The 16,457-nt window shown below is 43.0% G+C and overlaps 1 protein-coding gene across 1 annotated transcript in view; it reads left to right on the top strand.

The window, feature by feature from the left end:
* Nucleotides 1–676: 676 nt before the first annotated feature.
* LOC111949977 (tripartite motif-containing protein 3) overlaps nucleotides 677–16,457 on the top strand; it is a 30,760-nt gene continuing 14,979 nt past the window's right edge. The window contains 1 exon segment of the mRNA XM_023967334.2: nucleotides 677–762. The gene's annotated coding sequence lies outside the window, so the exon portion shown is untranslated.

The raw sequence follows: 16,457 nt of genomic DNA, 5'->3' as shown, positions 1-16,457 counted from the left end.
CCCTTCAGGATACAGAAGTCCCAGCTGGTCTGCTCTACTGTTTTCACATCCCTCCATCACTCCCTCCACTTCTCTTCTCATCTTCTCTACCTGTACTAACTTTGCATAAAGATAAGCCATTTCTACTGTGGGGTTATCCAACCCCTAGATCTATTATTTGGAATCTTGTTTGGAATCCTAGTCCTAGTTCTTTTCTATAAAGATTACCCCTCACCAGTTGCTCAATGGGTAGGCTACATTTATTCATGGTAAATACAGTCATTAGGGCTTGGCCATTGTCTTCTCTACAGCTTCTCTATGTGTTCCTTATGTCTTAAATAGCATCCTGATTCAGACAGTAGGAGAACCAGAGGAAGCAGTGAAAGCGTCCTTTGTCCTTTTATGGGCAAGGGGCGTGGATAAAAAAGGTCACACCCTATTGCAGCAGACAGTCTGTATACCTCCATCACATTCTGAGGATGCTCTACATCATTTATATCTCATTTACATACGATATATATCATTGGACAACTAAACTCCTCCCACTGCTCTCTAGCCAATCCTCCAACAGTCTTTGTATGGGTGCCGCCTCTCCCTCCCTTCCTTTCTCTTCTCCTTCGTCTCCCGGTCTCTCTCTCCTACTCTTCCCAAACACAGCAGACCCTGCCCTTTTATTCCTTTCTCTGTGGATTCTGTTTTAACAAAGTAGGACTTAGACAATGGACAGCTCTCTGTGTGGACTTGGATGCTGACACTTCTCTCTAAGGCTGCCTGGAAATTCATGTGAGTACAATCCTCCCATTCAGTCTGTCTTTCTCGCTGTCTGTTTTCCTGGGCTTTCTCCCCAGCCAACCGTAGTGCAGTGCAGTGCCATGTCCAGGATTTTTCGCTACATATGGATGCAAGGAAGCGTTTGAATAATTGATTACAGTATCTCGTCTGGCATCTGCCTCAGTTCAATGAATCTCAGAACAGGAACAGCAGTGGTTACTGACCACTAGGCTTCTACGGCTCTTCTATTCATAAGAGGGGGGAATGGCACATGCACGCACGCACGCACACACACACACCTCTCCATTTTGGCTCCTGTCTGCGTGCTCTTCTCGGTGGCAGGTGGGCATCTATACTGCAGTCTATGGGCAGGGCTTGTGGCTGGAAGAGGTTACAGTATTTTGGAGAATTTATCATATATGTCTATATATGTTTATGTTTAAATGTTACGCTCTTAGGAAAAAAGGTGCTAAAATGGTTCTTCAGCTGTCCCCATAGGAGAACACTTTGAATAACCCTTTTTGGTTCCAGGTAGAACTCCTTTTGGTTCCAGGTAGAACTCCTTTTGGTTCCATGTAGAACTCCCTTTTGGTTCCAGATAGAACCCCCTTTTGGTTCCAGATAGAAACCCCTTTTGGTCCCAGATAGAATCCCCTTTTGGTTCCAGGTAGAATCCCCTTTTGGTTCCAGGTAGAACCCCATTTTGGTTCCAGGTAGAACCCCTTTTTGGTGCCAGGTAGAACCCCCTTCCACAGAGGGTTCTACATGGAACCCTAAAGGGCTCTCCTATGGGGACAGCCCAATAACCCTTTTTTCTAAGAGTGTATGTTAGGTAATGTTATGTTATGTTTCAGTGTTATGTAATATAATAATGTTATGTTTCAGTGTTAGGTAATAATGTTATGTTATGTTTTGGTGTTATGTAAGGTAATGATGTTCTGTTGTTTCAGTGTTAGGTAATGTTAGGTAATGGTACTGTAAGCTCATACTGTCAGACAGGAACATGCGAATCAGCAGGTTAGATCTATGTTCAAGTCATTCTATGGCTCATCATTTGGCATTGTATTGTCACAGGGTTGGGTGTCTAGGTACCTCCCCTATCCTGCATCAAACATTATAGATGTCCAGTAGTGTTCCACAATGTTGATTGACTTTCTTAGTGAGATGTGCTTAGGTTTGTTGCAGTGCTGGGTTATGTTGGGTTGTAGAAGACTACTCTGGATGCCGTGCATGTTTGACTACTGGGTAGACTGTGTTTGATGCTGTTCATACAGCCTAAGGGTTGCATGTCTGACTGAGGGTTGCAGTCGGGTCTTATTAACGGTGGGAGCTGACTACAGCTAACAGCGGTTCCCAGATCTGTTAATATATTACAGTGTGCACTATTAGGGCACTGAACACAGCTAACAGCTGATCTCAGGTCAGTGCGTAGGGGAGCTGCCCACAGCCCTGGTCTTGCTCAGAGCAAGCAGCCCTGTATGCGTAAGATCAGACAGACATCAGCAGCAGGCTGTTAGCTGTAGTCGGCTGTTAGCTGACTGCAACCCTCAGTCAGACATGCAACCCTTAGGCATGTTCTGAAGCTAAGCATGGTCTGACTGGTTACAGGATGCTGTCACTACTACACTATTAATATTACACTATTACTGTAGTTTTTATAATGTAATACTGTGTACTAATACGTAATTGTGCTGTGCTGTATTAATAATGTCATTAGTGTGAGTCTTTGCTGTAATTCCATGCTGCTTTATGGGAGATTAATAGACAATAGTGCATTGTGACTGTGAATGCTGTGGGTTTGTAGAAGAGAGAGAGAGAGAGAGTCTGGAATCTTGTTTGGAATCCTAGTTCAACCCCCGCCCCCCAGTGGCCTCCATCATTCTTAAATAGAAGAAGTTTGGAACCACCAAGACTCTTCCTAGAGCTGGTCGCCCGGCCAAACTGAGCAATCGGGGGAGAAGGGCCTTGGTCAGGGAGGTGACCAAGAAATTATAGAGTTCCTCTGTGGAGATGGGAGAACCTTCCAGAAGGACAACCATCTCTGCAGCACTCCACCAATCAGGCCTTTCTGGTAGAGTGGCCAGATGGAAGCCACTCCTCAGTAAAAGGAACATGACAGCCCGCTTGGAGTTTGCCAAAAGGCGCCTAAGGACTCTCAGACCATGAGAAACAAGATTATCTGGTCTGATGAAACCAAGATTGATCCCTTTGGCCTGAATGTCAAGCGTCACGTCTGGAGGAAACCTGGCAAAATCCCTATGGTGAAGCATGGTGGCAATATCAGAATCGGGCCGATGTCTAGTTTAACGCCGATGTCAAAGCTGACGGGCATACCTATATAATGTAGGTAGATGATGTAATGACGCCACAAAAAATACAGTGCTACACAGAACAGAAGCAGAAAAATACTAAGCACACTCTTCCAACAACTAAACAAGTTCAGGTCGAGCAGTCATCTGAGAGAGTAAGAGAATTTCAGCGAGACAACTCAAAGGCGAAATCCATTAACTCCAAGATAATGGAATTCATTGCCCTCTATTACGGCTGCTGCCATTTCAATGGCATTTCAGGACATGTTTGAAACTTGGAAACATGAACACACTCCTAGTGCCATTTGAACAACTGACTGGAGAAATAAACGAATCAACTGCGCCTGCAGCAAACGTGATACTCTCTGTCATGGTATTGAAACGCCTGCTCAACAAACTGACGACACAGACGTGGGGTTAAAACTTGCAAAAGTACTCTACAAGAGGCTGAGAACAAGCGATTTGGTGGCATTCTCTCTGAGCCTCTCTACTGTGTCGCCACCATGCTCAATGCTAGGTACAAGTACCGCTACTTCGATGCGGACCAGAAACAGGGTTTATGTGAATTGTTACACACAGCTGGACAAGATGGAAACAGACACAGTGACGGTGCGCACCGAGGAAGAGAGGCCATGGACAGACAGAGCTGAAACTTCACTGCTTGACATGTATGATGAAATCCTAGTTGAGACTGAACAAATGAACGAAACAACACAGCAAGTAAGTGAAAGAAATAGATTTTGATTATGTTTTACTGGTAATGGGGACATACGAAAATCCCAACAAAATTACTTTTTGTGTGTGTGTGTTTCAACTATTTAACTGTACTAGAGTGCTTAAAATGCCGCTAAAATTGTAAATATCGGGTATCGTTTTTTTGCAAGGAAAATATCGGATATCGGTATTGGCCAAAAATGTCATATCTGTGCATCCTTAAATTTTACCACTTCAAACTGGGAAGAATAGCATTGTTCCCCTTGTCACCTATAAGTCTGTAAGCCACAGGAACCGCTGTGTTCATTTTACTGTGAAGTGAATTGATTGGTTTACAATATACTAAAACATTTAGTTTGACTTGATGTGATTTGTTGGAATGTTATTAGATTGAGTCTTAAACACTCTGAGGGCAGCCAGTAGGACCCATTCTTCCTAACTGTATTTGACCCTTACCACTATTAGTATCAACACATCACAGTCCTCTTTCTCTAGTCTCCAAGCAGGAAGGCACAGGCATAACGTTCCCATTAATGAGATCTAACAATAGTTTTCAGATGTAGGGTTGTGATCATCCACAGTAGAATAGTCCTGCAATGCATAACAGTATTAATGGCAGTTCTCAGGATCAGTATCTACAGTGGTTCAGCATTGGTCTGATTGGGTGAGTCTCTGAAAAGCAGCATTTAACCTCGTTATGTGGGAGGCAACCAGTATGCCTAGGGAAACTAGCATTGGTCTGATTGGGTGAGTCTTAGTGAAAAGCAGCATTTAATAGGCTCTTTCCGAGAGAGTGATTTTAATTTCCTGTAACGTCATAGCTGGCTGGTTAGTGAGGTACTTTGTGCTCCTCCTGACCCCTGGCTCTGAGATAATGGATTATGTTCGCATCCCAAAAGGTACCGTATCCACTACATAGTGCAATACTTTTGAGCAGAGCCATTTGAGCCCTGGTCAATAGTAGTGCACTATGGAATTAGATGCCATTTTGGACACAGACATGGACTTTATTAGCTTTCTGAATTCATATAGACAGAGACACTGAGCACCAGGTTCACTATTTATCTGTCTATGACTGTGCCTGTGCTGTATACAGTATTGTATACCAGAATGTTTCTTTGTGTATGGAGAGGAGAGATGAGCTCTTTTCCATTTGAATGTGTTGAGGCTGATTTGCATCTAGCCTCATTTATCCCACATGAATCAATAAACTCAAGTCATGACTACAGTATGGGCTGTGTGTGTGTGTGGACCTTTCTGAGATCTGCAGTGCAAGGTGTGTGTGTGTTTATAGATGCTTGCGGTGTGTGTGCAGGCGGTAGCCTCTTTTTAATATGCCACATGCATAGGTGTGTGTATCCTAATGAGCTGCTATTGTGCTGAGTAGGATTGCACATTTTGGGAATATTCAGAGGTGGATACTTTCCGTGGGAATATATGGGAATTAATGGAAATATATGCAAATTAATATGAATACCATTTTAAAATGTAGATGTTTTTTGCATTGGATATATTTACCATATCATATGGAGACAGAAACATAAACCTTTTACCTTATCATAAGTAGACATAATTGCAAATTATTAAATTCTTCCAATAGAAATGTTAAAAAGCAATTTAGTTACAAATTTAACTTTAATTAAATTAGTTGATACTTCACATCGGATGATTTTACTGAACAACAAAAGAAAGGGAATATTGAATGATTCCCATAAAACTTTTTCAACATCTGTAAAATGATAGTCTAGAAACTAAAGCTTTGGTTGTCTTCCTCTCAGGCTTCTATGTCTTCTCCCTGGACCTCCTCAATGTCCTCCTCTTGAACATCAGACTCTGAGGCCTCATCTTCACTGTCACTTTCCAACTTCGTTGAGGATGGCTCATTGTCAGGCTCAAAAGCCTCATTTGTCTGGATGGCCACCAATTTTTCTGTATTGGTCAGCCTGTTGCGTGCTTTGGTGTGTGTGTTCCCAAACAAGGACCAGTTGCGCTCTGAGGTGGCTGATGTTGGTGGGACTTGGAGGATGATGGAGGAAACAGTGGAAAGAGCCTCAGATCCACAAAGCCCCTTCCACCAGGTGGCTGATGAGATATGTTGGCACGACTGCCATATTGCATCTCCATCCCAAAGCCCTTGTTTGGAAGTGTACTTCGCCAGACTGCCAAGAAACTTGCCCTCATCCAGGCCAAGGTGGCAAGACACAGTAGTGATGACACCATAGGCCTTGTTGATCTCTGCACCAGACAGGATGCTCTTGCCAGCATACTTGGGGTCCAACATGTACACTGCGGCGTGTATGGGCTTCAGACAGAAGTCTTCACGCTATTTGATGTATTTCAGAACTGCAGTTTCCTCTGCTTGGAGCAACAGTGAAGTGGGCAGGGCAGTACGGATTTCTTCTCTTACATCTGCAAGCAGAGTCTGAACATCAGACAGGATGGCATTATCTCCCCCAATCAGTGCAATGGCTACTGCTATAGGTTTCAGGCTGCTAACCACACTCTCCCAAAATACATCATCCAGGAGGATCCTCTTGATGGAGCGGTCCATATCAGCAGACTGTGATATGGCCATTTCTTGGAGAGACTACTTCCCCTCCAGGAGACTGTCAAACATGATGACAACACCACCCCAACGGGTGTTGCAGGGCAGCTTCAATGTGGTGCTCTTATTCTTCTCACTTTGCTTGGTGAGGTAGATTGCTGCTATAACTTGATGACCCTTCATATACCTAACCATTTCCTTGGCTCTCTTGTAGTGTATCCATTGTTTTCAGTGCCATGATGTCCTTGAGGAGCAGATTCAATGCATGAGCTGCACTGCCAATGGGTGTGATGTGATGGTAGGACTCCTACTTTAGACCAAGCATTGTATGTCACCAGTGCAAATACCTTCTGTGATCCAAGGTCATTGACTGCCTTCAGCTCATCTGCAATGTAGAGACCGGTGTGTCTGTTGTCCCTTGTCTGTGCTGTTGTAGAATACTGGTTGAAGGGTGGAGATGATGTAGTTAATTATTCCTTGCCCATGAACATTCGACCACCCATTAGAGCTGATTGCAATACAGTCTGCTTTCTCTATGATTTGCTTGACCTTCACTTGATCTCTGCATCCAGCAAATGAGTAGATAAAGCATGTCTGGTTGGAGGGGTGTATGCTGGGCGAAGAACATTCAGAAATCTCTTCCAATACACATTGCCTGTGAGCATCAGAAGTGAACGAGTTGCATATATATATATATATATATATATATATATATATATATATATATATATATATATATATATATATATATATATATATATATATATATATATATATTTGTAATAATGACAATTACAACAATACTGAATGAACACTTTTATTTTAACTTAATATAATACATAAATAAAAATCTATTTAGTCTCAAATAAATAATGAAACGTGCAATTTGGTTTAAATAATGCAAAAACACAGTGGTGGAGAAGAAAGTAAAAGTGCAATATGTGCCATTTAAAAAAGCTAACGTTTAAGTTCCTTGCTCAGAACATGAGAACATATGAAAGCTGGTGGTTCCTTTTAAAATTTAATGTAGGAGAATATAACACATTTAGATCTGGTAAAAGATAATACAAACAAAAAAACATGCGTTTTCTAGTTTTCGTTTTGTTCCATCTTTGAAATGCAAGAGAAAGGCTATAATATAATATTGCAATTTAGGTGCAATTTCAATTTTGGCCACTAAATGACAGCAGTGTGTGTGCAAAGTTTCAGATTGATCCAGTGAAGCATTGCAATACTGCACAGTATGTTGAATCAAGTCTGCCCAAATGTGCCGAATTGGTCAATTGATACATTTTCAAGTACATGACTATAGAGAACATATATTTTGTATTACCATATCATTTTTGTAAGTTTACACTCTCCCAGGAATGTCATACATGATGGATCATTAGCTTGTACACTAACTTTCACACATCTAGATGGCCGGGCGGGGTGGGTGTGGAGCCAGAGACAGCAGGGATTCAAACTGTAGAACCCAGTTCCTACATTTGAATATAAAAATGGATTTTATCAAACAAAACTATGCTACATTTTATCTCTGGGACCCTCAGGATGACAAATCAGAGCAAGATCTAAGTACATTATTAACCTTCAGAGGTGAATGTGTCAAACCAGTTGCGGTGATAAATGTTTTTTTGTTGTGCACTCTCCTCAAACAATAGCATGGCATTTTTCACTGTAGTAGCTACTGTAAATTGGACAGTGCAGTTAGATTAACAAGAATTKAAGCTTTCTGCCCATATAAGACATGTCTATATCCTGGAAAGTTTGCTGTTACTTATAACGTCATGCTAATCACATGAGTGCACGTTAGCTCAACCGTCCTGGTATAGGGACACCGATCCCGTAGAGGTTAAAGTACTTAAAGAGACCAAACAATCTCTTGTTTTTAAATCAAATTATCTCAAGCTATCTCACTAAACAGAAATGGCTGGTGTATCCTTGTCGCTATCTCACTAAACAGAAATGGCTGGTGTATCCTTGTCTCTTAGCTTTAATAAGACTCGATTCCTCTTTTATTGTCGTTTCTTCACCATAACTGGAGAGAGAACACTGGCTTTTGGAGTTGAGATATACTTTTAGTTGAAAACAGACTCCGGCTTCTATTTATCCCTAAAAACTATTTCAGTAAAATGCTATAGTCATACACATTTTTGAAGTGCAAAATCCCAGATTGTTTTGGTCAAGCTCTTATTCCAGGTCTGTGTCCGTTGCACTTACAGTATAGTACACTACTTTTGACCAGGGCTCTTGGGCTCTGGTCAAAGTAGTGCATTCTATAGGGAATAGGGTGCCATTGGGGACTCAGCTTTGGTGCTGTGCCGGTGTGCTACAGTATGTCTGCTGTATGAATGATGATCAATGGGTAGACTGAGAGCCAACGCCTTTTCTCTAAGGTGAAATATGAATGGCCAGCATGCTTGAGTTACTCTTAACTATCAGCTGTACCTTCCAATTACTCTTTAACATGAGCATCCATGTACTTTAAACTTGGGGTCAGCTGTGTTGACATATTTTCAGCCTCTACATGGAACTATAGAACAGTCCTCCAGCTCTGTAAACTAGGGGCGATTTAAATAATGCAGGAATCCAAATACTCAATTACTGTTCAGCCATGCATGACTCAAGTACTGTAGACTACAGTCTTGCATATGCGTTCCCTATGTATTTCCTATAGCCTGTACAATACATCCATTCTGTCTACTAATGTGACTGATGACCATATGTTGGATATTCTATATGCTTGATGTGCTCTCTATGTATCCCCATTCCACTACCTTGACCTGGGTCAGGGCACGACCCCAAGGCACTGGGTGGGGAGCGGAGAGTTAAAATGTATGGCTAGCTGTTTAGGCTTTTTACAGTATATTGCTTTTCAGGAGACAGACACAGTTAGTTTAAAAGATTATGGTTAAGGTGAAATATCTGTGTCTTGCCAAATTGATGCATTCTTGTTTGTTTGACAAATGAGGGGGGTGTCCTGATTTCTACCATAACTTGTACATTGTTAGCTATCTGGAGCCCTGCACTCTACTCTTTATCAAATGTAGCCTACCTACTGTTACTCAAGTCTCTCTGCTGTCATGCTTCCTTTTGATGACACCGACATATCACTCCCAGTGACAAATAGGAGAAACCGACGGCCTTGCTGTCTTTCACAGTGTTGTGATCTAGATTACTGGATGATGACATGCTCACAGCAACAGATGTAGCTGGAAACATAAACCAGTGTCTATATTTAAACACACTTAGACAGAACTGTAGACGTACAGTACACATCCCACATTAGGTCACTCAGACTGTCATCTGCAGCCAACCTCCCAGCTGACTGTTCTGTCAGACCTATGATGTACAGACAGAATAGAAACTATACAGTATCTTTACTGTATATGGTGTGCGCTGGGGCTTTGGTAGAATGTAGTGCATTAGATAGGGAATGTGGTGTCATTTGAGCCCCACCCCAGGAGTTGTGACTCCCCTAGAGGAAAGAGAGAGAGACTCTAAGTGGAGTCTTCTGCTCTGTGAAAATGTCTGTCTACAACAGATAACATAATTTGCTATGCATTAGTCAGGCAAACAGCAGTAGGCCTATATTCACTTCTTCATCCTGACATATTTACACAGTGGTGAGTCACTCAGATGATGAAAAAATGAAATGTAATACAACAAATGGACTTCCTAACCCTTTGGTTCCAGGGCAGTGGTGGTGTGCGTTAGGGCTGAGGTGCATGCAGGGATAGAAATTAAACTAGCCTATGGCTAGTACTTTGAAGACCGGGCTAGTGGAACATTTGCAAAATTAGCGTGCCAGGCCAGGGAGATTTTGTCTTTTCAAATATCACAGATTTTGGACACGCATGCTACCTGTGCTAGTAAAAATCACTTTCTACTGGCAAAGCTGGTCAGTCCCCAAAATCCTTCAATTCCATCCCTGTACGTGTTGTAGAGTAAATCCCTGCAGGCAGATTAAACAGAGAGTGATGTTTTGTGTGAATCTAAGGCTGCAGTGTGAGGTAGCAGATTAAACAACGTCCTGCAGAGAATGGTCTGATGATGACGGGACATTAGAGAGGAAGGAGAATCCAACCAGACAACTAGTATTCACAACACCTTCTAAATGTTGCAGCATATAGAATAGGGATTTTACTGTATGTATTTACAGGAGGTTGGTAACATCTTATAGGTTATTCACACACCAACTCAGTGGCCCTGTGGTTTCCGTCCTGTGATAGGAAGGTTGGGAGTTTGGTCCCGGGTCGAGTTACCAAAGACTCTAAAAATGGGACTTGATGCATCTCTGCTTGGTACGTTGCATTAAGGAGATGGATTGGAGGTAAGGCCATGTCTCTAGACTAGCTTTCTATCCAAGGGGTGGTACTTGTACAGTACATCATGCTGCTTCACGCTCCAGAAACAGGAGTCTGGCTTGGACAAGATGCTAAAGCCTTTACCAATGCCCATGTCCTTACCAGCTAGGGTGTGGATGTGGGGTCTCTATGGTGCAGCTTTAATTTACTGTAGATGAGAGGTGACTAGACGTGTTAGTTACTGAGCGTCTGGGATTGTGTCATTAGAGTCTGAGAGGCTGTGATCCAGACTGTGGACATAGCCCAGCCCTGCAGGAGTCCGTTAAGCCACTTAGTGGAGAAAGAGAGAGAGAGTGGGTGAGATACCATACATAGAAGGTATGACTGGGTCTCAAAAATCATTTGGGGCTCCCCTCCCTCTCCAAAGCATGACTAGAACCCCTCACACAGAAATCTATACTGACATCATGCTGACATTAAGGGCAGTATGACAGGGTTCTTAGGTGAGAATTACTGTAGACATGCATCACTCCTCACTGGATCAATCAGAATTAAGAATCAGATCTGACTGTGGTTATTATCTGATATGGGCTGTGTCCCTAATGGCTCCCTATTCCCTTCATAGTGCAATGCATGACATAGGGAATAGGGCGCCATTTGGGATGGAATCTGAGTCTCCATAGTAGAACAAAATCACTTTCTGTTGTTTTTCCTTTTCTCTCCATGTATCATCTGTCAATCACATGTTGGTATTTGTATTATATGAGTGAGGGTTACACACTGTACAGTGTTTGAAAAACCCCTTCCATGCTGAAACGGATTCACCTTTCTGTGTGAGGTTACAATTCTGTGTAAACCTTGGCTTAAGAATCTCCTTTTCACACCCACCGTTATATCTGCCATTCAACCTTTCTCCACGGACGTGTCAGAGTGCATTATTGCACAAAGCTGCTGTCTGGTGAACACAGTGTTTTTTTTAAAGACGGATCCTCTTTCTGTGGCGAAGCGAGTGGGAGGAACTGGGAGGGGGCTGCCGGGTGAGTGTATGTGGAGGGAGGGGCGGTAGACTGCCGCAGGACTAGCGTTTCGACTAGTGAACATACAGAGAGATAGAGGAGGGAAGGCTGCTGCAGGCTTTGTGTAGCAACTAGCCAGCACACACACAGAGCAGAGGGCGCGAGAGGAGGGAAGGCTTGCTGCAAAGTAGCTTTTGTGTAGCAACTAGCCAGCACACACACAGAGCAAAGAGGGAGATAGAGGGGAGGAGCCTGAAGCGTTTGTCTTGGCTTGCACCCTTCTGATGTCACTGTTCAGCTGCTTCATTCAGCTGCTGAGAAGAGAGGAAGAGGGCGAGAGAGGGGGGGCTATGGCGCGAGAGAGGCAGAGGGAGGAAGGGAGAGCGGGGGTGTGGGGAAAGAGGGAAAGGGATCTGCAGAGATTCCGTCACAGGGTCTTGTAATCACTGGGCAGGAAAAACAATGGACCCTATAGCCTAGCCTGCTGCTTCTGCTGCTGCTGGCTGAGAACAACTCCAACTGTATGTGTGTGTACCAAATGGCACCCATTCCCTACATAGTGCACTACTTTTGACAAAAGTGGTTATTATCTGATATGGGATGTGTCCCTAATGGCTCCCTATTCCCTTTATAGTGCTAGGCAAGTTGCTGAGATCCGACTGCTACTGTTTCTGCTGCTGGATGGTTTAGAAGGGAGAGGGAGGGAGGGAGAGCTCAGTGCTCTCATTGTATATGTGCTGAAAGCAGAAGGAATGTGATTGTTTGAGCTGCCTCAGCAGCAGAGACAGATGCCTCTGGATGCTCTGCTTATTGGTCTGAGGGAGACTACAGCAGGCTAGCTCACCCTACTCTATCTCTCTGTATAGAAGCTAGCTCCCTGTGTATTTCTGTGTCTAGAGCTAGTTCATCTACTACTCTCTAAGAGTGTATAGGCTAGAGGTTGACCGATTTTATGATTTTTCAACGCTGATACTGATTAGAGGACCAAAAAAAATCGAAACTGATTTAATCGGCGATTTATTTTTATTTATTTATATATATATATATATATATATATATATATATATATATATATATATATACACTGCTCAAAAAAATAAAGGGAACACTTTTAAACAACACAATGTAACTCCAAGTCAATCACACTTCTGTGAAATCAAACTGTCCACTTAGGAAGCAACACTGATTGACAATAAATTTCACATGCTGTTGTGCAAATGGAATAGACAAAAGGTGGAAATTATAGGCAATTAGCAAGACACCCCCAATAAAGGAGTGGTTCTGCAGGTGGTGACCACAGACCACTTCTCAGTTCCTATGCTTCCTGGCTGATGTTTTGGTCACTTTTGAATGCTGGCAGTGCTTTCACTCTAGTGGTAGCATGAGACGGAGTCTACAACCCGTCTCATGCTAGCCGTTTGGCAAAGTAGGCTGTGATTCAATGATAAATTAACAGGCACGCATCGATTATATGCAACGCAGGACAAGCTAGTTAACCTATTAATATCATCAACCATGTGTAGTTAACTAGTGATTATGTTAAGATTGATTGTTTTTCATAAGATAAGTTGAATGTTAGCTAGCACCTTACCATGGCTCCTTACTGCACTCGCATAACAGGTAGTCAGCCTGCCACGCAGTCTCCTCGTGGAGTGCAATGTAATCGGCCATGATCGGTGTCCAAAAATGCCGATTAACAATTGTTGTGAAAACTTGAAATCGACCCTAATTAATCGGCCATTCCGATTAATCGGTGGACCTCTAGTATAGGCTAGCTCCCTGCTTTTCTCTGTGTGTAGAAGCTAGCACCCTGCTTCTCTCTCTCTCTCTGTGTGTGTAGAAGCTTGCTCCCTGCTTCTCTCTCTCTGTCTGTGTATATAGAAGCTAGCTCCCTGCTTTTCTCTGTGTGTATAGAAGCTAGCTCCCTCTCTCTTTCTCTGTGTGCGTATAGAAGCTAGCTCCCTGCTTCTCTTTCTCTCTCGGTGTATAGAAGCTATATCCCTACCACCATACTACTGTTATGTACCTACTACTGCTCCCAGACAGACAGACAGATGGACAGACAGGCATGCAGAGAGAGACAGACAGACAGATATACAGACAGGTGGTCCTCTCAGAGCTACTGCTATTCAGCTCTCCTCTAGGCCAGCTGGGAGTCAGGCAGGAGGAGGTACAGGGGAAGGAACCAGGGAGGAATTTGAGGAGTGACATTTTAAGGCTTCCTCTTTTTACTCCTTCCTCTTTCAGCACCAGAACAACACAACAGAGAGAGGAGGAACTGCCTGGAGAGTTACACAGAGAAGAGCTATATGCTTTGTCTACTGTGTCAAGCGACTAATCTCACAGTCTGGTGTGTAAATAAATAACCACCAGAGAGAGAAAATGACAGCCAGGAGGGAGAACAGAAAGATGGGGTAAAGAAGGAGGGAATGGCAGCATTCATTGTGGTCTGTTTGTGAGCAGAGCAGGAGAGCTTTAGGAAAGCTCCAAGGCTCAGCGGTCTGCTGGTCCGCTGCTCCATCACGACAGAACACAACTGGACAGAGCAGAGAAGTCAGATTGAGAGATCAGTTGAATTGATTTGTCTCTGAGGAGAGATTACTGACCGAGCCTCAGTCAAGCCCAGCACATGAAAGATGAGTCCAGACTGAGGGACAGCCTTACAGTCCTACACTACAGGCTGTGGTGGTGGGGAAGATGTGAAAGGTGAGTGGATGTTTCTCTCTAAGGGAAGACGCGTTAGCTCAGCGAACTAACACAGTCTTGTATTCACATTCATTCCCTGGATTAGTTGCATCAGGGCTGTGGTGGTAAAGATGTGAAGGGTGAGTCATTATACATTTGTGTAGAAACAAGGTTGAAGCATAGAGATTAGAGATTGTATAATTCATTAGATTGGAAATTGGTGTCTTAGCAACATGACTAAAAATGCAGGTCTATGACATCATCCACTCTAGTGAATTGTAGGATATCTGTGTGTGTATGTTTCTCACATATCAGGGAGTTTCCCCCTGTCTCTCTATTCCATTCCCTGGATTAGTTTCTATCTAGGTCACTCACAGGCATGGCCTGAAACTGTATAGCATAATATTACCACATGCTACCATATGTCCTTTTTTAACACAATATTTTCTCCAAAATTGGCTGTTTGTGATACAGTATTTCCTGCCCTCAGTGAATACGTTATTTTAGACAGTGTGGACATTGTTCTCTTATCAAGCTGGATTTAAGGCCCACAGATTTAAGGCCAGTTTGTTCTTTTGTAGCATACCGCTTTCTATCCCTGGTAACCTGCCATGTTGYATCACCCAGTAATGCTGAGTCCCAAATGACACTCTATTCCCTATATAGTGCACTACTCGTGACTGGAGCCCTATGGGCCCTGGTCAAAAGTAGTGCACTGTATATGGAATAGGTTTCCATTTGAGATGCAGGCTATGAATACCTGCTATGAGATCTTTGCAACACATATCATTTCAAAAGTAATTTCAACCTGCTCGTTTTAAACATGATCTATACATAATCCTAGGTGTTACTGACAAAAAAGGGATTTGTGTTCATACTTTGCAGAGCAGACAATCATCACTACATAACAGGTTATGTCGTATAAGAGAGTACACTCTTAGAAAAAAAGGTTCCAAAAGCGTTCTTCGGCTGTCCMTATAGGAGAACACTTTTGGTTCCAGGTGAAACCCTTTTTGGTTCTAGGTAAAGAGAAAGGGTTGCAGAAAGGGTTCTACTTGCAACTAAAAAGGGTCCTCTTATGGGGACAGCCGAATAACTCTTCGAGGGGCACCTTTTTTTTCTAAGAGTGTAGTGAGTCATAAAAGGATTGGCTATTTCATTTTAAAGTAGAATGTACTTCTTTTTTTTAATCAAAGCTGTCTGAGAGTAGGACCTAACCAGGGATGACATTACTCTTTAACAAGGAGCTTATGACTGCTTCTGCATAAGGACATACTTATTACCAAGCCTAATATAGAAGAATAAGACAAGCTTTTACATATGAAGCTAAAATAAAGCGTCAAGGTTATGGAACGGTTGCAGCTAGTGGGCGGATGTGTTGGGGTAGGTGTGTGGCTTGTGGGAACACTGGGCTCTATCACTGGGCTGATATGTGGTATAGTATTACTGTGTAGTAGCACTGGGCTGATATGTGGTATAGTAGTACTGTACAGTAGCACTGGGCTGATATGTGGTATAGTAGTACTGTACAGTAGCACTGGGCTGATATGTGGTATAGTAGTACTNTGTGGTATAGTAGTACTGTACAGTAGCACTGGGCTGATATGTGGTATAGTAGTACTGTACAGTAGCACTGGGCTGATATGTGGTATAGTAGTACTTTACAGTAGCACTGGGCTGATATGTGGTATAGTAGTACTGTACAGTAGCACTGGGCTGACATGTGGTATAGTAGTACTGTACAGTAGCACTGGGCTGATATGTGGTATAGTAGTACTGTACAGTAGCACTGGGTCTGATGAAGCTGTGGGTAGGACTGTGGGTGGTACTGTGGGTGGTTGTAGTAGTGTGGTGTAGCAGTGGTCTGATACTAGCAGGCCTTCGTCTCTCCTCTCCGCAGCGCCTATAATAAGACCTGTCTGCATCAGGACCTCAGAGCGGCACGTGGCTGGTGTCACAATGATCTGCTCCAGGCCATGCTGTGGTTGTGGCTCTGCTCTGTCCTGCTATGAGAATACAATAGGCCTAACCCATAATGTCTCTATGACCTGGCTCTCAGAAGACAAAGACCATACAGCATCTATCAAGTAGTCAACCCAAACCATGTTTTATTTATTTTTATATATATAGG

Source organism: Salvelinus sp. IW2-2015, linkage group LG22 (assembly GCF_002910315.2).
Source record: "Salvelinus sp. IW2-2015 linkage group LG22, ASM291031v2, whole genome shotgun sequence".
Lineage (NCBI taxonomy): Eukaryota > Metazoa > Chordata > Actinopteri > Salmoniformes > Salmonidae > Salvelinus > Salvelinus sp. IW2-2015.
The sequence above is the reverse complement of the archived record's forward strand: the minus strand, read 5'-3'. Positions and strand labels throughout refer to the sequence as shown.